Source organism: Balaenoptera ricei, chromosome 12 (assembly GCF_028023285.1).
Source record: "Balaenoptera ricei isolate mBalRic1 chromosome 12, mBalRic1.hap2, whole genome shotgun sequence".
Taxonomy (NCBI): Eukaryota; Metazoa; Chordata; class Mammalia; order Artiodactyla; family Balaenopteridae; genus Balaenoptera; species Balaenoptera ricei.
Genome location: NC_082650.1, coordinates 52583161 through 52607787, shown reverse-complemented (window position 1 = coordinate 52607787; position 24627 = coordinate 52583161). Strand labels below are relative to the sequence as shown.

The 24627-nt window shown below is 43.3% G+C and overlaps 1 protein-coding gene across 3 annotated transcripts in view; it reads left to right on the top strand.

Moving 5' to 3' along the window:
- The window catches only part of SOBP (sine oculis binding protein homolog), a 156717-nt gene that overhangs the window by 64841 nt on the left and 67249 nt on the right, over nt 1–24627 (top strand). The window lies entirely within an intron of this gene.

Sequence of the window (24627 nt, the reverse complement as noted above, 5' to 3'; positions counted from 1 at the left end):
TGAATGAATGAATGAATGAATGAATGGACTAGGTCTGAACTAAATGATGAACTCAATAAACTAGACCAGACTTTTTGAAATAGGGATCATTGAAAGGAATGTTAATTTGTTTATCAAATTAGATTAATTAAATGTTAAAAAGAGCTAGTTTGTAGACTAATAGATAACCTCATTTTATCATCGTGTTGCATTTTTTAATTTTTTAATTTTTAATTTTTAAAAATTAAAAAAAATTTTTTTTTTAAGTGTTGCATTTTTTGAACCTGGGAATCTTTACAGAGGATGTGAAGGCTGCAAGAATAAATGGTAAACTAGTTGATCGTTGTAGTTTTTTCTTCTTTCAATATGCAAATACTTTGGCACAAAGAATCTAAGTGGATTGAAGATGAAAAAATTCAGATGAAATTTATTTTAGCCAAGAAAACAATAGAAACAGGCATAAAATTAAGAAAAAGAGGAGATATTGGAAAATGACTGAGAACTACAATGTATGCATAATCCTGTCTGGGGTAAATGGACCCAGAGTCGGGGGTCCTTCATCTCCTGATCACTTATCCCACATGGCTTTGCTCCTGAATCATTAGGCTGTATAAAACCTCTGCAGATTAACTAATCTGTCTTCCCAGGTTTGTAGTAGTAGGAATAATTATCTTATTCTCAGCTATTCAGTGGTATCACCATACAAAACTTATTTTGTATTGTGTGAAAGAATATGGACTTGTCTGAAGTTTGGGTGACAAATAGATTATTTTCTCTTAATACCATCCACATGTAGTTTGTACCTTGCAGCAAACACAGACTCTTGTAATCTGAAGTAGAAATCTCAGTCATCAATCACTCACTGGTTTGCAATATACATGTCAATTTCTTTCTCCTTTGAAAAGGCACAGTGTTCAATGCATTGCATAGAACTGACTTATAACCCCATGAGGAAAGAGGGCAGCAATGGGCAGGGAGGAGTCTGATGCCCCAGTGTATAGCAAATGGAGCCCAGCAAAAGGTAGAAAATAACTAATTCAAAATGACCTTTTAGACAGTTGAAATAGTACTGTGTGCCATAGAAGAACCTCTCTTTTTTTTTTCCCCTCTTGTCTGTCTGGTGATTTCTATTTTCTTAGCAGCTTCCTGCCTTCATCTTACCCATCAGACTTGTAAAAAAGAGGATTTCAGGAGCCTTACCTAACCTTCCCCATCCCAAGTGATGTTCAGATAAGCTTTATGCAGCTCTCTCTTGGGTCTCCTGTGTAGATTCTCATGGTAAGGATAGGACTAGCTCAGGAACGATTTGAGAAGACTAGCTCAGGAAGGATTTGTCCCCAGCTCAGCTCCTGGGGACCTGTTTAGGGGACAGTGCAACACCAGGATGAGAGATCAGCCGAGTGCAGGAACCTCCAGGTGTCACCTCCGCCCACCACACGAGGGGTTCCTTCCTCTCTTGTTCCTCTCCTTCTAGGATCCTTTCCCCAAATCCTGACCCCAAGAGCCTTCCTGACCCCCAAGGGTTATTGTGTTAGCACCCTCTCTATACAGCTGTGGATGCTCATAGTTCCTCCTGTTTTTAAAGTTTTTACTACAGGAGACAACGAGCCAAGCACTTTGTGTTGTTTAATCCTCGCAACAACCTGATGAAAAGGGTATTTTGTCCTCATCTTATATGGGAGGCACCTGAAACTCAGAGAAGTTAAATAGCATCCTCAGATCAGGCAACCCATAAGTGACCAGGCTGGGAATGGGCCCGGGTCTCTTTTCCCACCAGACTGTACTTTTGACTATCCCTATACCAGGCTGAAGGTGGGTGCCGCGGTGCCATGCACACGGTCCCTGCTCTGTTCTGTTCCTTGTCTGCTGCTAACACAACCTAAATCCCTGGAAAAGCCCAACCACATTTTCAGGCTTTTTTTTCTGAGAGACTCAGAAATGTGTGCTTGCAGGGAGACCACTGTCAGTGTTATACTTGCTTTCAGTTTCATAAACACTTCTGATGCCCTCTCTCTGTAAAGTTGTCTCCGGGGTTACCTGACCTATTAGGGCAAGATGCCAATTAAATCTACCTGTAATCTAAACATTTGCAAATCAGGGCTGTGCCGAGTGTGGGGTCGTCAGCACCCTCCTTGGGAGCGTCCTAGCTAGTAGATAGAAGTTTAGGTGAATGCTTCTTCCAGTCTTTGAAACATTCCAGCTTAATTTGACCTGAAAGATATTAGGAAAAGGAAAGCAAGGAAACTATATACTTCATATACACTTTATTTTTTTTTAAGATTTTTTTTTTTTAATGTGGACCATTTTTAAAGTCTTTATTGAATTTGTTACAGTATTGCTTCTGTTTTATGTTTTGTTTTTTTTGGCCTCGAGGCATGTGAGGTCTTAGCTCGCCGACCAGGGATCGAACCCACACCCCCTGCATTGGAAGGCGAAGTCTTAACCACTGGACAGGCAGGGAAGTCCCTTCATATATATGCTTTAAATAAATTAAAAAAAAAAATTTTTTTTTAAAAGAAAGAAACCCAAGCTAAAATTTCATCATTGTTGGAGAGAAGTTGCACTTAGTGTTTTCAGCCAGATGTGTGGACAATTCCTCCAACTGTAGCCCTTTAATGGGAATTATGTTTTCCATAGCCTTTCATTTCCTTGAATATTCTGTGCTTGCACGGTGTGGCTCCAAAAAACCCCCACTCTGGCTGCGGAGGCCTTCTGCATGAAGCTGAGACAAGTCACTGGGCTGGGCTGGGCTGGGCCATCCCTCTAGGATGAGGCACTTTTTCTAACCTAATCCTATGCATGTGCAGAGCTGCCTGGTGAGGAGCTCTGAATAGCAGAAAGGAGCTTGGCTGGTCAGACTCCTTGTCAGGTTAAGAAGCCCTTTGTTTCTGTTTAGTTTTCTGAACCAAGACAAATTATGATATTTTCTGTTAATTTCTTTCCTTAATGAGTTTCATTAAAATCAAAGCTTCCGGAAGACTGAGCCTTGACAGCTGTCTAAGGGCTGTTTCATTTACTGGGGGCTGCTTAGACTGAATAATTATTATAGCTTGATAGTTTAAAAAGAAGTAAGAACAACAGAAAGAAATAGATCCCTTGAATGGTGTGTCATACGTTTCTATTTCTTTCCAGGGTCTGGGATTCTATGGTGTTCAAAAGAGATCATTAAAATCATGAAATCATGTATTCTTTGAACTAGAATATTATTAAATCATCACACGCTTGCTTCTTAATGGCTCCCTGGTTCTTAAATACTGAATTTCACTTAATGATGGTAGATTAAAAGGAAACCTTTTAGAGGTTAATAAAAGAAATTTTAAAGAAAGATTGTCTTTAGACACTGGCAGGTCACTCAGTACATGGTGCTGTGTTGTCTTGATGAGAATATGGGCAGCAGCATATTTTATCTTATGGTTACTGAGTGGTATAGTTATGCACATTAACTTGTCTTCCCCAAGTAATTTTATATGCCAGTTCGGCAGAAAATTTGAATTTACGGCCAGAATCTCATATTTCATGATAGGGTGTTCTTATTTGTGAGGCAAACCTTTCCCCCACCCCTCTCACCTTCTCTCCAAAGTAGAGACAGTGTATGTGACATATTGAGATGATGAGGTCCTCTGAAACATTCTGAGATGGTTTACCTGAAGGCCAAACCTGAAAAATCTCAAAAAAAGGAAAATAAAATAGTATCAAAATTATGCAAAAATTGATAGAATGAAATGTACACTGCTGTGTATAAGGATGAAATGACTCAGAATTACTCTAAATAATTCTGCAAGGAGAAAATGAAAAGAAGGGATGGATGAAGTAAGTGGGGTAAAAATTTGATAATTGTTGAAGCTGAGTGATGGGAATTTGGAGATTCACTATTCTATTATCTTTATTTTTGTGGCTATTTAAAAAATTCATGATAAAAATTTTTTAAGTGATAAAATATTAATAGGAGCATGATATGTACGAGATAGAAAAATAAGAATCATGAACTGTAGCAATTTGGTGGTCCAACATAATTTCACAAGAAAAGCTTTACATCATTTGAAAAAAAATTATATCATCGGTGGAGCTTCCTTGGTGGTTCAGTGGTTAAGACTCCATGCTTCCACTGCAGGGGGTGCAGTTTCGATCCCTGGATGGGGAACTAAGAACCCGCATGCCGCGTGGCACGGCCAAAAAAACCCCCCAAAACAAAAAAACAATATCATTGGGGAATTTACATAACTGAGAAAAAATTGAGACACAACTCTGCAATCCTTCAGGTTCTGATTTTTTCAGCAGATAAATTATTGATTTAGGAGAAATTAAACTGGGGAAATACTCTGTATTTGGGGGAAGTATTTCTAGGAACAGATTTGAATTTCACAAAGGAAGCACCATCAGTAAAAATGAGTTAGTGGCTCATGTGGAAGAAAAGAAATTGGCTATAAATAATGAGGAACAAACTACAGAAAAGAATTAAGCATTTTCATTGTTCTTATTTTATCCCTAGCTATTTACAAAACTTGTAATAGACAAAAAGGGATTCACCTGTATGCTCACAGATTCACCTGTATGCCCAGAAAAGCAGAGGATCCCCTTCTTACAATGGTATTTGGCTTATAGGGGATGGAGTCTTACAGCAACACTCTCCATGAATGTGGAGGTTCAGGGAAGCCCCCCTACAACTTGAGATGGAGAGCCAGCTAGCTTCAGCTCTCAGCAGGAATCTGTTCCTTTGGCTGTGCTACCCCTTGATAACATCCCATAGGGTTTCATAGCCTCTCTGGAACACTTCCAGGCTCCCATTTTCAGAAGTTCTACTTAGTAGTGATGGAATTGGATGGGTAGTTGGACCAGAGAGTGTCTAAGTTTCCTTCAAATACTGAGATTTTTATAATTATATAAGACAAAGAGAAATGAAAACATCCTCAGCGGTAACAGTTGGATGCAAGATAGGTATGCCTGAGAATGTGACTCTGCACGTTCCCTGTAAAGGGAAGACGTATCCATATTGTGAGCTGTAGGCTGGCTGCCCACCTAGTAGCAGACTGGATGTAATCTGGTCCTTCTATTTCTTAAAGCTTTTAATGCCAAGGAGCCTGGTCTCTCTCAAGAACTCCTCATTAAAGTAGAAAACACTCTCCCGTAGTTTTGACGCTAGGAAGGCGCTCTCCTTCCATAAAGTCTATTGCTATCTTATGGAAATCTCTCCCCTAGGAGGTCACTGAGCCCAGAGCTGCAGCTGTGTTTTAATAAGGGCTGGATAATTTTATGACCAATAACATTTGTCGTTACACATGCTACAAGAAGGTTAATCAAATCTCAGCCTTCAAGGCATAATCTGGGTTCCCACAGGAATTTTCCTGCAGAATTCTGTGTTTGGCTAAGGAAGCTTACTTCCCTCCTCACACATTGGTTGTTGACTGTGGCTCCATGATTCTGGATTTGTGCCGCGATTGTTTCTTACTGTCACTAGAATATTTCAGTGTTGAAATTGTTTGGGGGCACCAACCCGAGTGGCATGACTTTAGGAGGCTGGCTTTTAGAGCTTCTGTGCTTTCAGGCCAATACTTTATTTTTTCAACTTGAAACTTTAGTGAGACTGGAGTATTCAATCTATCTGTTTCATTTGCCTCAGGGAGCCAAAGTTTAAGGCAACTTTCAGACCTGAGATACCAAATATTTTTCCAGCATTTCTCTGTTGCTTAGGAAACTCATAAACTAGTTCAAACATCTCACTTGGGGAAATATTGAAGTGACATTTAACTCAGAAACAAACTGCTTTTGGTCTGCTAAAGAAAACAGCATCACTGCCTGAAAGGGCAGCAAATCAAAATAAAGAGGGCAAGAGAGAAAGAAGAGATGCCTATTGAAACCTGAAGTTTGGATGGCAGCAACACAAAGTTTGAGATTGTCCATGTTTTCTCTTTGGTTTGGATTATATGACTAGATCAACTTGTGGTATTTCAAATCTTGTTATAATAAAGGAGTGGAGTCCCCTTGTCATTTGAAGGGTCGAGAGACCTCAGGAAGTCTTTTCTTCAGGACTCAGTGATATTTAATGACGCAAAGGAGGTGATATAGACAATCAGAAATAGGACCTAGCTGTCCATGGGTTCTAGAGTCTCTGTTAGGTCCCACTGAGCTTGCCTCTGTCTGATCTGTGGTAGACTGTCTGCACAAAGTTGTCCTTGCAGGTTCCGTGTGACTGAGGCCAGGTCGTTTCAGAGTCTCCACCGTGGTAGAGAGTTCTACCTCCCCACTCCTCACCTTCTCATGCTGGGTTCTCCAAATCCAGTACGAGGCAGGTGCAAAGGGTCTGATTCAGGTTGGGTGAGTACTAGAAGGGGTGTGTTTGTGTGTGCATGTGTATGAGAGAGAGAGAGAGAGAGAGCAAGCGCTAAATCTGACTCAGTTTCCATATGGTCACCTGGGTAGGAGGTGACCTGAGCCTACTCTAGGTTCCCAGGGCTCCTGGGCTAAGAATGGAACCAGGTAGGTATGGGATGGATGGGGGCGGGGGGGGGGGTGTGGAGCCCAAGGAGACGAGGCAGAGTTCAGGGAATAACTCTTCACTCCTTGTACTCTTGTACTTTCTTGGACTTTGGCTGTTAACTGGAGGTATCTGGAGATAAGTGGAATGAGTACATAATATTAACTTAAAACCCCAGAAAACAAAAATGAGGTTCTATTAAATGGCAGAATATACGCCTAATTTCTAGGCATTAGTGCAGAGCCAGAGACTGAAAAATCAAAGTGCACCTAATCCGAGTATTCATATTAATTGACCAGTTTCTGCACCTTCCAAAACTGTAAGCTAGAGTATGTTAAATGGAAATAAAGGGAATTGGGGAGGGAAGGCGCCCTGGGTCATCCCGCCCCTCCTGGGCAGAGAAGGCACTGGAAGCCATGTTCTCCAGCTGCTTCGAGCGTAATCTTGTAGTCTCCCCAGTGGGCTTCAGCTCAGGTTGTGTCAGCTTATGTGTACAAACAGATTTTAAAAATTGTCCCTTGCTAAGGGAGCTGACATCTGCCACTCTCAGAAATTAGAAATGACAGATGCCCTGAAGGGTGAAAGGCTGTGGCTGATTTTCTGTAAAAAATAGAATCTACTCAGACTCCACTCTTCACCAAACAGACAGCATTGTCTAATCCATGCATTTAGTGGTGGTTTCAGGTAACGAAGGAAAACAGGCAACCTGGTTGTGCTTGTTAACACTGCTGTCTTCTCCTGCAAAATAAAACCCAAACCGTTCTCTCTCCCTTTCCTAAGATTTAATGCAGTGCCCTGTGTATCGGACCCAGCAGGTGATGGAGGTTTGTGATGAGATACTTGATGGTTGCAAAATCCTCGTTGTTTGTTCACCCTTTGAGGCCCCTTCCATCTGCAGTAGCCACTTTCCCTCTCCACCATGGGAGAGAAAGAACACAAGCATTGAGACTTTTGAAAGGGAAGAGAGTGGAGTTAAACTGAAGAGAGAAGAAGTTCCTGTCTATTTTAGCCAGGCTCTTTAGGGAAGGGGAGCTGGAATTGGAACCAGAAAGCAGTGAGAACTGAGGCAGCTTTAGGGCTTGGCTTCTCTCCACCTCCTCTCTCTTGGTATCTCTGAGTTTCTCTGGCTCTCTGCTCCATGTTTTTCTCTCTAGCAACCAGACTTCGTTGCTTCCCCGCAGTTCCTGATCCTCGTCACTTCAGCGCACACAACTCCATCACGGCCTCTCCAGCTCCTCTCAATATTGTGATCTTTCAGTTCAGGTCCCATCCTTACCTGTTGTAGTCTCTTGCTGTGTTCTAGTTCTCGTTCCTGAGAGAGGAAATCTGATGGAATCGGTCTGTCTTTTTGCAACAGGGCACATCGTGGGTTGCTGGACAGCTTATCTAATGGCTGCCCTTGGGTCATGTGCATATCCTTGCTCCAGTCAGCTAAGGCTGGGTCACATGGTACAAAACAGGGTACACAGTCCCTTGGAAAGGGATGTGATAGGTAGACACCTTGACTGATATCTCAAGTTTACTGCCCAACATTTATTGAGTGTTGACTTGTGTCAAGCACCTTGCTAGGTGTCAAGGGTGATCAAAAGCCTTGCATTCATTTCCTATTTATGTAGTAAGGAGGAAAGAAAAAAAATGACTACATCTAGAAGTGGATAAGAAATGGCAGGAAGCACGTGGGGAAGATGGTAGAAGTATAGGGTTTAATAATCTAGAACCAGACTTGTGGTTCTGATCCAAAAGCACACTTTCTTCCTCTTTAGTCTTGCTCCTTGAGTGTGAAATTGAAAGATGGACGGGACCTTTAAAATGACTAAAAAACCCTATTGAAAGCCTCCCTCCAGGGCTCAGCTAAATTCCATCTCCTCCTGACCACCTTCAGCCCAAAAGGATACCTCTCTCTCATGGCCTTGGCAAGCAGGGTACATATTTAAACAAGAATCTGCCAGTTTTTTCCTCTCTTTAATGTGTGTATGTCTAATCTTCTTAACCAAGCAGAAAACTCCTTGAGAGAAGGGGCCAGATCTTACATAATTCCCATAGTTGATGAGATAAGGAAAATGAATTCAGAATGCTGGAAGAAGTTCATCTAAGAGGAGCCTTGGTTAAGGATTGAATGTATACTGTGTGTGAAAATGCAATCCAGTCTCAGAATTTGGTTAGTAAAATATGCAGGTATTTTGATGATACAAAACAAAATAGCAGTACTTGAAATGCCCAAAAATATAGGCTTTGAGGGGGTAATCTCTTGGTTGAGGAAGGACGTTGTGGCGTAGACAGTGGTTGCTCATTCAGGGGTGAGCTGTGATGCTGAAGGTGTGTCTTTGCCCTGGCAGGCCTGGCATGGAAGGGAGGTTTGAAAGGGAGAACTAGTAAAGAGACTCTGAAAGTAGCCCAGAGGCTCTCCCCTGGCTCCACCTTTTCTGGATCTAGTGTGGGTGTGTAGGAGGAGGGGCAGTATTTAAACGCAACTGGCTGGTTCTCTTATGACCTTGTCCATTTTAAGGACCTGGGGCTTTATCCAAGTATGTAATATATTTCTTTCCCTTCGGTTTGCATAGACTTCTCAGAAATCTCCATTAAGAATTTCAAATATATCAGTAACAATCACACACTGTTGTCAATAGGTAGAGTTAAATGGCAAGAGTCACTTCCAATGATTGACTTTCTTCTGTATATTTCAACAAATAAAAAAAAAAAAGGCAGCCACAAGAACAAAACAAAGAAGAATAAGACAGGACAAAGTGCTGAACCGTGGAAAGTGCGGTGAAGTTGCCTGTGGAGTCCTTATAAAACACAGTCTTTTAAATATGTATTTTATTGTTTCTAGCAACTCGACAAACTAAAAACATATTGAAAATGAACAACTGACTGAAATAAGCCAAAGCATGCCTCAGGCAACTCCAAGCTTCCCACCAGTTTGGGGTTGACTTCCGTCACTCCTAACATGTGTGAGAGGATGATTCTGAATAACATGGAATTGAAATCACGAATTCTACACACAGATTAAATGAGGGAAGGGGCAACACACGCTTAGCATCATTAAGCCTGTGGCTCCTTTACAACCTCTGATGTTGCATAGACGAAAGGGTTAGGAGGGGAGAGATATGTCCTTGAATAAGAAAGAGCTGCCAGCAGATAGTGGGGACTATATTGGGTATTACCCTGGGGACCCTCTGCTCTTTTCCTTTTATCCCTTAACCAGTCAGTATCTTGCCATGAACCCCATATTATAATTCTTTTGTGCCTTCAGTTGGATCACCTGGTTACATCTCAGTATCTTCATTTTGAAACAGGGAGACATTACCACTCTCAGCAGGCTGAAGAAGAGCAATGGAAACCTTGATGCATTGACCCCTGTAAAAATTGTCTTCATTTATTAAAGAAACCTTTACACTCTCGCACCTTTTCCCTAACACATGTACAAGGCTAACAGAAAAGAAAGGAAGAGCCCTGATTTAAAGGGAGAATGGGTTTTTATATCAATCTCCTTAATTAGGGACCATTTATTTTAAAAGAGTTACTTCAAGAAATCATACTTTATTTGGGGGTCAGGAAAAGGAAGAGTGAGAAAGAAGGAAGGTCAGAACAATCCAGCACTTTGGCCCTTTTACATCCCACATATACAGGGAGTTCTGAATCCTGAGCAGTATCAGATTGTGCTTTTAGAAACACTTAAGGAGTGAAAATGTTGCCATTGACTCACTAGGGGCAGTGGCATCCCGTTGCAGCATGGTCCGCTAGAGACCTCAGGAGGAAACAGAGCACAGAAATAGCCATTTCATCACTAGCCTCTTCCAAGGTCAATCCGAGAAATTTCACTGATATTTTTTCCATATAAATTTCAAGCATTCCAAAAACTAAATCGGCAATGGATACAGGCAGAGGTTCCCCAGGGGCATCGTGTGTGTAGAAGGGAAGCCCGTCCGTTGGGCCTGAAACCGCAGGATGAAGGGGAATGAGATAAATGCTGGCTGTGAGTCCCTCCCTGCCTTGCAGAGCTGCCTTTGTTGCGATGAGTGTGAAGCACCCGCCTTAACTTTTCGTTACTTTGGCTTTTTTGGCTAGTGTCGCATCTTATAAGTCACAGTCTAGCTTCTCCTGTCCGTGTTTTTACTGCACAGAAGGTTTCCCAATTTGCAAGCGTTTGCAGCACGGCTGGGCCCGGAGATAAAACAGAATGTGTATGTAGTACAGCATGCATTCAACTGATGCACAAGATTCTTTCCACCATATGTGCAGAGTAGTGTGCTTTTCCCCCCGAGGTGCCACTGCCAAAACTGCCAGGAGCGCCTGAGTAAGTGGAGGAGAGACACCCCAAACGCAATGCGGCACCAGGCCTTGCCACCTCCTTGGAAAGAGACCCTTGCTTTCAACACCCACCTGCATTTTTTACCCCCCCTTTGTTAGCTCATCTGTCCCACTCTTTTCCACTCACCTTACACAGTGCCCCTAACCTCATCCTGCTCCCTCAGCCTTGGTCCGGGGTGCCAGGTGTTGTTGAGGCCGGTATGGAGTTCCAGTTGCCCTTCCGGTAGGAGAGGAGAGGTGTAATTAGCACTTACGCTAATGAGGATAACAAGACTGTGGTTAAAAACTCATCAGTTACAGAGGAATGACATGAGAGGAAAACCAGCTGATTTTTTTTTTTTCTTCCCCGTAAATGTGTCTTGTCCTTCATCTCATGCATAGCATAGCTTACCAAGCCTTTTTACAGGAAAGGAACGTTAGTCTGGTCTTTATAGGTAAATCTTCTGGTGGAACTTCTTTTATGATAAGGAAAAAAAAAGATAAGAGATTTAAGATAATTGTACTTTTCACTCCTTGTATCCTTTAGCTGAAGTAAACCAATTCAGAGAGTTTTTTGGTTAATTGTATTTTACTTTCATATTTGCTGCTGAAAATTTGAATCGTCACTACTTTTGGCTTTACTGGAAACTTGTTTGTTTGAAAGCATACAGTATTTCTGACCAAAAAATGTCTGCTCAACTCAAACTCAAACTCTCTTCGTGATCTATATGTATCGGTGTAATATGGAGGTTATAGCCACTCTCTCACTAAACCGAGTGTGGGTAACAAGTACGAGCCCTGCTTCACAGATGGGAAACCAAGCCACAGGGCAGTAACTGCCTTTTACCTGTCCTTTAACTTCTTTAGCCGCCAGTCTGGGAGGTAGGGCTCCTCCACCCACAGGCCCTGAAACAAGAGGGGTTGGGTTATTATATTTGCTGAAGCATAATAACAGTGCTATTATAATCGATCTGTTGTTACTAAGTCATTATCTCAACTTGCTACATTGATTTCATGTGATTTGTTTGCAGGCTTTCTTCCCCAGCATGTTAACAAATAACCTTTGGGCAAATGGAAAGTGTGATTTTTGTGCTTACATTGTTTGTGAGTGCTGATGGATTTGCTACTGTTGACTGTACCACAACGTAGAACGACACATGTCTCCGTATAGGCTACCTGTGTGGTACCCCACCTTTCCCGAGCAGTAGGTCCGGGGAATTCCTTGCCTGGGAGGATAGGCTTGGAATGGCAGGGCTCTCGGGTTTTAGGGGTCTTTTGTCACTGTGGGGTCTCAGGGAAGGTGATGTACACCATGGGGGAAGGAATAGGCTGATGGTAGATACTGCCCTGTTCATGTGGAAATCTGGGTGGGCAGGCAGTCAGGTGGGTGAGCACCTCTGGGTACTCAAGGAGAGGCGAGGGTGATGTGTTCTGGAAAGATCAAGGACAGGAAATGGTAGGGATACTGAGTTGCCTGGGAGATCCCACAGACCATCCATGGTGGCCCTGTTGGAAGCTTCATTCCTAAGGGCAGGGACCAGGGGAGAAATGTCCTGCATTTTAGCAAATTTATCGTGGAGTAGGAAAGGCTTCTCAGCCTCGGAGAGCATCCTTGGCTGGGGAGGAGCACATCAGAGCCTCTCCTTCAGGCCGTGTTTTATTTATTTATTTTAAATTTATTTATTTATTTTTGGCTGTGTTGGGTCTTTGTTGCTGCACGTGGGCTTTTCTCTAGTTGCGGCGAGCGGGGGCTTCTCATTGTGGTGGCTTCTCTTGTTGCGGAACACGGGCTCTAGGCGCGTGGGCTCAGTAGCTGTGGCGCACGGGCTTAGTTGCTCCGTGGCATGTGGGATCTTCCTGGACCAGGGCTCGAACCCGTGTCCCCTGCATTGGCAGGCGGATTCTTAACCACTGCACCACCAGGGAAGTCCAAGCCCTGTGTTTTAGAAGCACATCATCACTTTGCAATGGTGGCGACAGTCGCACTGGGGCTCGACTCTCATTCATTTGGTAATTGGTTATTTTAACGCAAACTGTGACTAAGGAACATGATTACACACCTGTCAGCCATATGACGGGAAAGAGAGATGTCTGTGAGCAGGGGAACCGGCTGCATTTCCACCCGGGTCTCCGTGGAGTCTTCTCCATCAAAGATGTCATTTTTCATTTTTACCTTGAAACAAGACAGACATTATAGCTACTGCCTTGTCTGTATCATTTATAGGAATTGCTGCCACAGATGCTAATCTAAACCAATTCTGATTATATCTTTGTAGACATCAGATCCTAGAGCAGGAGGGCAGGATGTAATATAAAGAAACAAATGAGCATAAACATTATATGGTACCCGTATGGCAGCTTCCTGTGACAGGGCAAGGGGTGGAAAGAAATGAAAGTGTTTTGTACAAGGAGGACATTTTACTTTAAGATGAAATAGATCAGTAAAATAAAAGAAAGCTGTTTCTGATTGTACAGGTGACTAAGTGGAGGAGGGGATTCTCACTTACGGCTAGGGGATTGCCAGATGATTCAGAGTCCTGTATAAGGGTTGGGAAGGAGGGATGATGTGTCTGAAAGATGAGAATAAACACAATAAGAAACAAACACACAAAAAAACCTCAAAGGCAACAATATTGAACCAAATTCTAAAACAAATAAGGACCTAATAAAAGTTGCAACATTTAGTTTTAAAAAGCCCTAGCCTTTTGAATAAGAAAATAATATTCACTCATTTGCACATTTTCTGAAAATGGTGAACCAAATATTAGATTGTTTGGAAATTCTTCCTCGCCTTTATTTGTCTGCTCCTATCCATCTTTGGTGAGGCCATTCAGTTTGGAAAGAGTGTGTGGTCACCACGTATACATGTCCAACCTCTGCTGAGCATTGAAATCAGCAATTGATACGGGTGTCCTCTATCACTGAGTTAGAAACAAAGTTGATACAGGATGAAGTTAGTAGCTGGAAAATAGGGAATAAAGGGGGATGATGTGAATGGTAAAGAAGGGTACCAGCAATAAAACATTGGTTGTTAATTTGGCAGTAGTGTGGTGAAGGTGGTGGAATTCAACATGTAGCAGTCTCCAGGAATCCCAGGCTGCTTATGTGGGTGGGAGCTGCCCAGTGAGGGTGGAAAGTTTCTTGATGGAGATGTTACTCATGAAACATAAGAGGAGATAAAGAGGTAAGAAAACAAAACGATGCCTTATTTGCAGAGGGCACAATGGGTAGTCAGATGGCAGAAGAGAGATAGAAGCCGTCATTAAGTACCGATGCTGTGTAGGGGGTTAGGATCCTGATTAGAGGGTGTGTTTATGCATTTCTAAAAGCCCTCAAACCTTCGCCAGTGTCTTCGCCTTTGCCTTTGGCTGCTGACCATGCCCTATAGCTGCCTGCAACTTGATTTTAATCAAGACTTTAATGGTAAGAAAAGATACTGAGTCACTATGGCCTTCCTGCCAGCTGAGTTTTTCTCTCCAGAAAAGAAGTGGGCTTGTGAAATTTAAATAACTGTCATCTATTGAGTTCTTACTCTGTGCCAGGCATTGTGCGGGACATGTGATGGATTTTCTCATTCAATCCTTGCAACGAATTTCTAAGCTGGATGTTATGTCCCCTGTTTTTATTGGTAGCACCGGAAATCACACGCAGCTCGTTATTGGCACCAAATGGCTCTCCTCACCCCTTTCTGTACGAACATCTTCAACCAAATGGCACAGGGGTGCTCAACCTTTCAGAATTTGCTCTTGCTTTTTCTCGGTTTTTACTTCCTCATAATTCTTGTGTGTTTATGAGAATATTTTCTACTCCTTACTTTTTGTGGTTTACTTTTATTTACCTTTCAAATTTATAATTATTTAAAAATCTAAATTTTAAATAGGATATAAATGTATGATATTTGACACTCCAAAAAGTGTATGGTTAGACCTTGGCAAGGGATCGTTTGATCTATTGTTATCATTGAACTTCAAAAATTAAAATGTGTTGAACGTGTGGGCTGGATACCATTCATTTTGGATACTTAGTTGTAGATGCTCAATGAATGATGAATGAGACCTCAGGAAAAAATTATGTAAATGCTCTTGTCATTGCTGTCTGTTTTCTGTGAAGTCACAATGCCACACAAAGTGGTTTGGTATAAATTTGGAGTAGTGCAACCTACAGTTTATGAATTTGGGCAAAACATTTTAATATAATCCGAAGGCAAAGGTCTGTCATTCCTTAAGGCAAAGAAATGAATGAAATTTCTTTATCACACTAGGATACTTGATTGCATCCTGCTTGTTATTATTAAAGCTAATACTAGTAATAGTTATATCAACTGATCATTCTTATTCCCCTTTTACTATTTTCCACATCAAACCATAACAGTTTTCTGTTCTATGCTTCGGCAAGAGCCACAAGAAGAGTCTTATGAATTTAGAATCCTTTGTCCTTGAAAACATGTCTCAGTCTATCTTGATATCCAAGAAAAGATTTGGGCTCCCACTCTCACCTTAGGATCCCATAATCTTATATTTGTAGGATGAAACCAAAATATAAGAGAGATTTGAAAACAAGCAGGCCCCCTAATGAGAAGTCTGTCAAGTTCAAGGATGTGTCCTTCCCCATCTCCATGCAGAGTTTCTCCTGCTGCTGTACAAGACTCCTCGGCACACTCCCATTTCGATGTCCACTCCTCACCCTTTCTCCCCTCCCATCCTTCCCCGTCTCTGCCCCATACCTCAAGGGCAGAATACTTGGAGAGGCCATTGCCCTCCACCTTGGTGGGCTCAGGATTTCGGTCTGCTCAGGCTTTGGCTGTCTTCTTGTTGCTTGTGTTGGCTGTGGTCTAGTAGACTGCCCCTCAGGCCCTTGTGGGGTGCCAGCTTCCATGACCACCTCCATTTGAGCTGCGTTGGGCATCAGTGCTTCACCATGAAGAAGGGAGACCACAGGGCAAGATTTCCCTCTTTCCCACCAGGACCCACAGGGACGTTTGAGCCATCATTTCTCTGCCTTCCGAAAATGTCTGCAGTTTCTCTTGCTCATTGTCAGCCAGGCTTCCTCTGCTGGCTGTGCCGCTGTGGAAGAGCCCCTGTGGTGTGGAGACAGGAGCCTGTGCCTGCTGTCGAGAGACCTGCCAAGCTTTGTCTTTATCAGCTCTTTAGCTTTGGACAAGGTACTTAACTTGGCTACACTTCAGATTCCTTGCTGGCAAAATGGAGGTGATAATGGTAATACAGACCTCATAAGGGTTTGGGGAGCTTTAATGAACTGAAGTCTGCAAAATTCTTAGCATGGTGTCTTGCACAGAACAGACTTGAGTCTTGTGTTACTGTCAAAGTGACTTCTATATTGAATTTTCTTCCTTTGTGGTAAGAGCCCTGTGGAGCGGTCGCTGAGTTGGAAGTTCTGGAAGTGGTAACGTTCTCTCCAGTGCGGTCCAGTCTGTGGTCTGGGAACCTCCTTCCAGTGGGGCTACCACTTATCTCATATCTAGAATCACACTGGGCAGCTGAGATACCAGGGTGCAGAGGAACTGGAATAGTTAGGGAATTTTGGTACCAGAATGGTTGGGTGAGGGAGGGATTAAAACAAATGGGGGGAAGGGGGAGGGCCACTCACTGTGCAGGGAGCCTACGCATCCCCTGTTCTCAGTTATTCTAAAAAGGGAGAGGACGTGGAGACCCAGGTCATTTTCTGTCTTTTGTCACCTGGGCTTTGATTCCAAAATATACTTCCTGGAAGTATAATAATAATAATAAATAATAATGATAATAGTAATAACGACAGAGGAACAAGTGTTAACTGAAATTGTCATCCATAAATGGACTTTAACCCGATACTCGGCTGTTGGCCTCGACAGGCCTTTCTGTCAACACCAGTCAAATTCTGCGTGAATGATTATCTCCTATTTAAACATGCCACAATCCCACCTTTTATTACCTCCATTCATCATCTGCAGAATGACTGGGCTTTAAAAACTAAGACTCCAGAGAGTGTTGTTTGAACAGAGGTTGTTATTCATGAAGCCTCTGTGCCGCCATCTTTGCATTTGGGTCCTCAGAGAGGCCGGTTGGTCCTGGGCTTGGAAGCCAGGTAATTTAGACTTTGTTCCTCTAAGCCTGATGGTGCCTCTGTTAACAGGTCAAGGTGCACGTGGATCGTAATTGGAGCTGTCAGGAGGACCATCCTGTTCAGAATTGCATTCTGACTTCACGATCTGAAAGACCCGGGGGCAGAGCCCATGGATCGGTCACCCTGTCTTTCTTCTTTGCTTGCCTCCTCCACATAAATCACAGCACCGCTCCAAGTCAGTCAGAACATTTGTGTGGACAGTGCACAGTGACACCTAGTCCTGGTCTTTCTTCTTCATGTTCAGGCCAATTTTAGATCTTTACAAACATTGCATAATTCACAGTTCTGTTTCTTGCTAAAGAAATCGTATCTTTAAGACAAACTGTACTTGGAGCACCGTTATTGGATGCTGACCATAAAACTGTCCCAGGCCAGAGCAGTGACCAGAGGAGCCCTCCTGTGGCTGTCCAGAGTGGAGGACCAGAGTGGCCGGTCCAAAGCTAAGTCCATGAGGGATTGCAAGCTCCAGGCAGGCCAAGTGCACAGATCAAAGGGCCCAAGGCAGGGCCAGAGTCAAGGGTGAGAGTGGAGAGCTGGGAGTGGTATGGAAGTGGACTCAAAGCCAGAGCTGGTAGGGAACCAGTGACAAGAGTGCCGGCTGATTGCTGAGATCAGCCTCTGGGTCTCTACAGTCCCGCTCTGCACGTTAGTGGGCACCCAGGGGATGGGGTTGACTGCGGCTTAGCATATGAACTGTCCAGAGAAGATTTAGGCAACCCTGTTGTATCTGCACCTTGATGATGGCATTTCTGTGGTTGCTGGTCGGAGAAAAGAAAGTCATCTGTGTTTCCCTGCCTTGTGTTTCCCCTCTAGGGTCCCAGGGTAATAGATGCAAATGAATAGTGAAAAGCCAAAAGGCAGGCTATGGGCCGAGGTGGGACGTGGGGAAGGGGAGCAGTCAAGGAGTCTGGATAATCCACTGTGGATCAAGGGTCCTGGGATGGTCAGAAGCTGATCGGAATGTGATGGTGATGTCGCTTTAGCTGAGAATTGAAAAGAAGGGGCCACACACCCCAGTTGCCGGGTCTTACCTGTGGTCACTTTGGAAAAACAGTTCTTACCAAACAAAGACACTCAGGTGACCTGACGAACAGCAGTGCAAGATGAATCCAGAAGGGTCACCTGTTCGATAAAGGGAAAATAGATTTAAAAAAGGAAAAGCAAAAATAGGGATTTCAGAACAACTTAGCAACTGCTCTGATTATTCCAGACACAGCTGTAATGTGCTGGTTTGGGGATGATATATTTTAGTCTGTGTGGTAGCTGTATTTCAGGCTGATGTGGAATCTTTTGCCGTAACTGTCATGCAATCCATTAGGGCCCTGAGTGAGGGCAGCCATTAATCAGGCGCGAGATCAGCCCTGTAGCTTCATACACTCGCAGGTCTGAGCAGCTCTGACCTGACATCGTTTAAGGAGATGCTCATGGAGTCCATAAACATGATTCGATTCCCATTATCTTCATGTTGCATGTTTGTTACCGTTATTCTTTGAAGACTCCAAATTGGATATTAAAAATTTATGATACATATAAAGGTTTGTATGGAGTGAAAAAATAGCAGCAGCAAATAGGTCCATCTCATCCATCAGAGATGTGTGAGCTGTCAGAGGGGCCTGAAGAGGTATGGAGAGAGCCCCTCTGCTTGCCAGTTGAGGAGGATGGAGAATTAGGAGGAACTTCGCTGGGGAAAACAGCTTCTCACTGGCCCACATGCTAAGTGGGAATTTAAATACATTTTGTTAAAAGAACAAAGTAAAACAGCACCGCTGCAGAATCCCACAGTCAGTCTTCAGTGACAAGCTAATGAAAGGGAGAGCAAAGGATCGTGATGCAAAGATTGGTAGCAACATGAATTGAGCAGATGCCTGGTTCCACACACTGAAGTTTCTGGGTGCCTGGGGCATCTCCAGAGCAGGGAGCCTGATGCCAGGTGGGAGGCCTCGGTCTAGAAAGAAAGCTCTCTGCCCAAGCTGCATGCATACACAATCCTGTCCATGACCCATCTGCCTTCTGATGTTCAGTGACTTGAATATGTACCTACATAGAAACAACCCATCTGTAGAGGTAGGCAGCTCCGAGTAGAGAAAAAAGGGCACTTCTGGGTCTTACCTTAAGGAAGGGCAAAGGATTAATGAATCCATTCAACATATATTTATAGGATTGTTATACAAGGTACTCACTGAGCATGGGGGCTTCATACATAATGCACGGTCTCTGCCCTCAGGCAGTTTCCATTCTGGTAGGGAAGGTGAGAGAGGAGTCCTAACTGGGGTGAGTTACACCAAGGAGTCCCAGATGGACTTGGGGCACTATGACTAGGTGAGATAAAGAAACTGGGAGCGAGGCACCAGGTTGGTTGATCTAGGAATGGAATTTTGGGGATGAGAGTTTCGTAGGCAAAGACCAGAGGTTAGACTGATCTTTGTTAGGCAAAAGTCAGTCCAGGTGGGAGGTGGAGGAGAGAAACATATGGGACAAAAGGATTATTGGCTAAAGTCCAAATTGAGTACAGGATCTTCAGGCTAAGACCCTAGTGTCTAACCAAGTGGGAGGGACACTAATCAAGTTGGGCAGAAGTTCATGGAATAGTCAGTGATGGTCCAAGTGTGAGGCAGATGAAGTCAGAAAGCTCCAGCAGAGGCCTGCTGAGACTCAGTATGGAGAGTTCTCCTCGGTTCAGGGGCAGAACATTCACCTCTGGGGACTGGGGTGCAAGGCAGAATGTCCAGTTGCTAGGGTTAAAGGATAGGAACTCATTCATTCATTCATTCATTCTCTCACTCACTCACCATTTATGGAGTCTTTATAATATGCCAGGCACTAGATGAGGCCCTAGCAATTTGCAGCTGAATAGACCACAGTTTCTGCACTCAAGGACCACACAGATTAGTGGGGAAGGCAAACACAGAGATGGTCATAGTACAGTGCAATGGATGGAGTGGATATAGAGAGAGACGGAGGGGTACAAAGCCCAGCTTAGACCAGGAGGAAGAGGTCTCAAGTGGGTTCCTAAAGGAGCTGCAGTCTGAATGAAGGCTTAAAAGATGCCTAAGAATTTTCCAGGAGAAGGGGGGGGAGGAGAGATGGAAACTGGTTTTACCCTGAGGAAATGAGGTAAGGGACAGGAATCCAGTTGAAGGGAACAGGGCTTTCAGTCATGAGGAATTGGGCCACCGAGATGAGAGTAACTTGGCGGTACCTCAAGTGGAAGCAGGAGCTACTCTGGAGGCCTCCCTGTGCTAGTGCAGCCCAGGGCCAGCACTGGCTGAGCTTCACTGAGCGGCAAAGAAACTGGGCTGTTGTTTACGTCAAGTTCACAGAGATGTTCGTGACACGCTGAAAGGCCACATGTGGCAGCTGCCGTTTATTCCTCTCTGCTTCCTCAAGACAGTGTGTATAGACATTCAACAAAGGAAGTTCAGACCAGAAATGGTACACCAGAAAATGAAATTCCAAGGGTTTTCAGAAGTGGTCTCCCTGTGATAAATTCAATTTATCTTGAATTTTGAAAAGAAATTCTATTGCTTCTGGTTCCAAAAATTAGTTATAAAATCTAAATTTTTTGCTCTAGACCTCTGCATCTCTAAGCGTACTCCTGCAACTTTGAGATGCACTATTTTTGATGTTCCCAAGTCTAGTCACCGCAGCACATGTGTGAGCTGACACGTGCTACATCTGCTAAAGGGCTGGAAAGCAAAGTCTGGAAGCTCTACAGCGCTCCCCCGAGCTCTGATTCCAGGCAGAACCTTTTCTTGTTTTCCAAAGAAGTTCTGAAATCACAATGACGGGGAGGTGTAAAGTCCCATTCCTCACAGGGAGGTATTAACTCCCAAGCCTAGTTATCTTTCCACTTAAACGTCAACAGTGTTAACCTTTTCATTGAGTCAGAAACATTGCACTTTTCTGGGGTGGGCCAGTGGAGCTGTTTTTAGAATGTTCCACATTTTCTAAAGGAATCCTCCAGAGGAGAAAAGTTGCTGATGTTGCTTGGATATGCACATGACACCAAGGCTTTAGCCCAAAGGAATACGTGGATTCTTTGAAAGAAGAAATAAAGTTTGCTGAATGTAAGAATCAGAATTTAAAAAGTAAATTAGTGACGATTCACAGGGAAAGAGAGGTGAAAATAAAGTTTGTTTAAGCCAGAGGTGTTTCAGGTAGAGAGAAAATTAGTCTAAGTTTCTCACATAATCTATTATTTATTCAAATGCTAGGCATGGCATGAAAATAGATGTATGACTGGCAGTGAGATGGGGAAATCCCCTTGCAGTTTAACTGAAGGACTTTAATTTTTATTTCTATTCCATGGCAAGAAGTGAAGCCTCCTTACAATAATAGATCAAAAATGCACCTTTGGTTTGACAATCACATTTGTAGTAAAGTGTGGAAAACAGTTTCCCGTTTGCTTTTCCCCATAGTTGGCATAAATATCTAGCATATTACTCAGAATAAAGCTGTTGAGAATAAGACCCATGGAGAGAGTTAGTTCATCATGACGTGTTTTGACATTCCTTCTGTCAGAACTGGTCACTTTATTTATTTATTTAAATACATTTATTTATTTATTTGTTTTTATTTTTGGCTGCATTGGGTCTTCGTTGCTGCGTGTGGATTTTCTCTAGTTGAAGCAAGCGGGGGCTACTCTTCGTTGCGGCACGTGGGCTTCTTATTGTGGTGGCTTCTCTTGTTGCGGAGCATGGGCTCTAGGCATGCGGGCTCAGTAGTTGTGGCTCGCAGGCTGTAGAGTGCAGACTCAGTAGTTGTGGCGCACAGGCCCAGTTGGTCTGCGGCATGTGGGATCTTCCCGGACCAGGGCTCAAACCCATGTCCCTGGCATTGGCAGGCGGGTTCTTAACCACTGCACCACCAGGGACGCCCAGAACTGGTCACTTTAGAACAAAGTCAGACATCAGCACAGGTCTCCTGGCCCCAGTGGATACCATGAACTGGTGGTGGGGTGGTCCGCCTCGACACAGGCCATTAGAGGAGGCACAGTCCTTAGAGAATTCAAGAACAATAATGAAACCAGCCGAAAGTTGGTCTGCTTTGTGTTATTACCGTGAGCAGTGATTTCGAGCAGCTTCAGTGTTTACATACCCTCCCTGCAGGGGTCGTGGACTCCCTCTGTCTACACGCATGGTATGCCATTGTCTGCCACCCAAAATGGGGCAGATGCAGAAAAAGGCAATGGCTTCAATATACAAATGAATCTGAAGTGCTGAAATGAATCTGCGCGTAGGGTAAGGAAGTTCTAATGGATTTTGTCTAACGTTGCCGCAAGTTGCTGTGGAATGATAATTAAACTCGTTCCTACAGAGCGCTTACTATGCTGCAGTCAGTGGCTGGGGCCGACGATCCAGTGGCGAGAAGCCAAACATCATCCTGCCCTTAGAAAGCTTGCAGTCTGGTGGGGAAGACAAAAATTACAGCAGCCGGTGTAAGGGTGCACGTGTGTCAGGCCTAAGAGAGGGCAGAGTAGAGGTATTTGACTTGGTTAGTGAGGTTCAGGAAGGCCTTTTTGAGGAAGAGGTATAGTAGTTCTTCCAAGATTATTTGTCACACCAGAAACTAAAAATAAATAAAGAGAATTTTTTGCTTACAAGCAGCTAGTCATGAAATCTCTAAATCTTTGGAGTAAACCCCACTGCTGGAGACACATCCTGTATCCTCCTAGTGTTGCATAGCTGTTCACTCCAGTGGGCCTGGGGCCTGGCTGGAGGCCATGCTGACAAGTCTGCTCAGGGCCCCCTCTCAATACCCTCCCTCCAGGCACCCTCCTTACATCAGTGGTTCTCGGGCTGCCTGTGCATTACTATCACCTGAGAGCTTAAAAAAAAAAAAAAAAATCCATGTCGAGGCCCCACCCTGGACCAGTTAAATCAGAATCTTGGAAACATAGTGGGGAGGGGGGAGTTCAGGCATCAATATGTTAAAAAAAAAAAAAAAAACACCCCAGATGATTCTCATATGCAGCCAGAGCAGAGAACTACTGCCTTAGATGAATGCACTTAATTTCACTTAGTCCAGTAATAATAATTTAAAATTTTACATTAAAAAACTTGAGAATGCAAAGGGAATTACGTCAGTGAGAGGTGTGTGAGTGCTTGTGTGTGCACACACACGTGAGGGTGATGGTGCTCGGTCTTCTTGCATGTCGTGTGCTTTCCGTCTCTGTGGCATGTGGTGGAAACACAGCGAACGGCTGGAGGATGGAATTTCTTGGACTCAAGAATCAGGTTGATTATCAGAGGCAGACCATTCCAAGCTCCATAGAGTGTGATGCAGAGGCAAATACACGGTTTAATAAAGAAGCAAATTTCTGCCTTTCTCTCTCCAGTTCTAATCACTCCAACCCTCCTCTCCTTTCTCTTCCACTGCTGTTTTATTTACTCTCATAAATTATGAGACTTTATATAAAATCCTGTAGCCCCTTTGAGGAAGCACAGTCAAACCTTAATGGGTTTTTTTGTCCTTTAAAAACATAAAAAGCATTGTGAGCACCTTACATGTAAGTGGAATGAATATATTTTTGCCACTAATGTTGAAAATATCCCCAGGCATCTGGTGTGTATGAATGTGTATACATAGTACATGCATAATAAACATCTTCCACCTTATGAATATTTATACACAAGATACATATATATTGAATATAGACATACATATGTAAATAGTAGCCCTTGTAAACTATATGCCAAGTATGTTTCCAAGCATATGCATCATAGTGCATCAGGAATATAATAAACCTACCACCAAGTTTAGCATATTTTGAGGTGGCGTCTTCTACAGAGTTGTGGTAGGGTCTAGTTACTAACCACGTATGGGTTTTTTTTCATCACTGAAATGTTTGTTAAGCACCAACTAAAAGTAAGGCGCTGGGCATAGTAGAGTAAGAAAGATGAAATAGATGTGGTCCCTGCCTTCAAGAGACCTGCACCTCACAGAGTGCCTTAAAATTCACTTAAGAATCTGACATGTTTGCTACCCATTGGCATCTTATTGCTTTTTATACAGCTGCCTTTTATGTATACACTCTGCTTTAAAATGGGCCCCATTTAAGGCTCTATTGGCTTAAACGCTGATGTAGCTGCATAGTAGAACTGATGCTGTGAGAAGAAAACATCACTGGTTTCAGTGCCTTGATTGGACATGAGCATGCTTACACATTTTTTCTGTCACACATAGTCCAATCCTGCATTTTCATTTTACTCTGATTTGGTAGAGGGGGGAAAAAAGGTAAAATTAAAAGGCACCAAATCCCAGAGATGTTTGTAAATCTCAAAAATACTTTTTGTAACCCCAGTATTACTACCCTGACAGTCCACTTCCAAATTCCATCAGTTCCCTCCCTGCAATAAGTGGCAGAAGCCTTTATTAAAGACATTCTAAAATGTACAGAATAGTGATCCCTTTCTAAAATGACAATCCCTGGTCTAGCTGAGAGCTCTGAGTGATACTTGTCAGGGGCAGATTTCACGCCATTAAAAGAGAAACAGTACATCAGGGCTGTCATCGCTATGCACAGAGGTGTGCTCATTGTTTTCTCCCCCTCAATCCATACATCACAACAGGTAGTTCTCAGCTGTTCCCCTGGTGCCAGACATACATTTTATCTAAAGAGACAGCAGATAGAACTACCTGCTGCTTCCTGTGCGGCTCTCCCTGTGTTTCTCTCCCTTTTCCTACTTCACTTGGGCCTTTTAAAATCAGCTGGCAGGGAGCCAGGAGCTCATCATTTTAATGCAGTGCAAAATGGAATATGCATA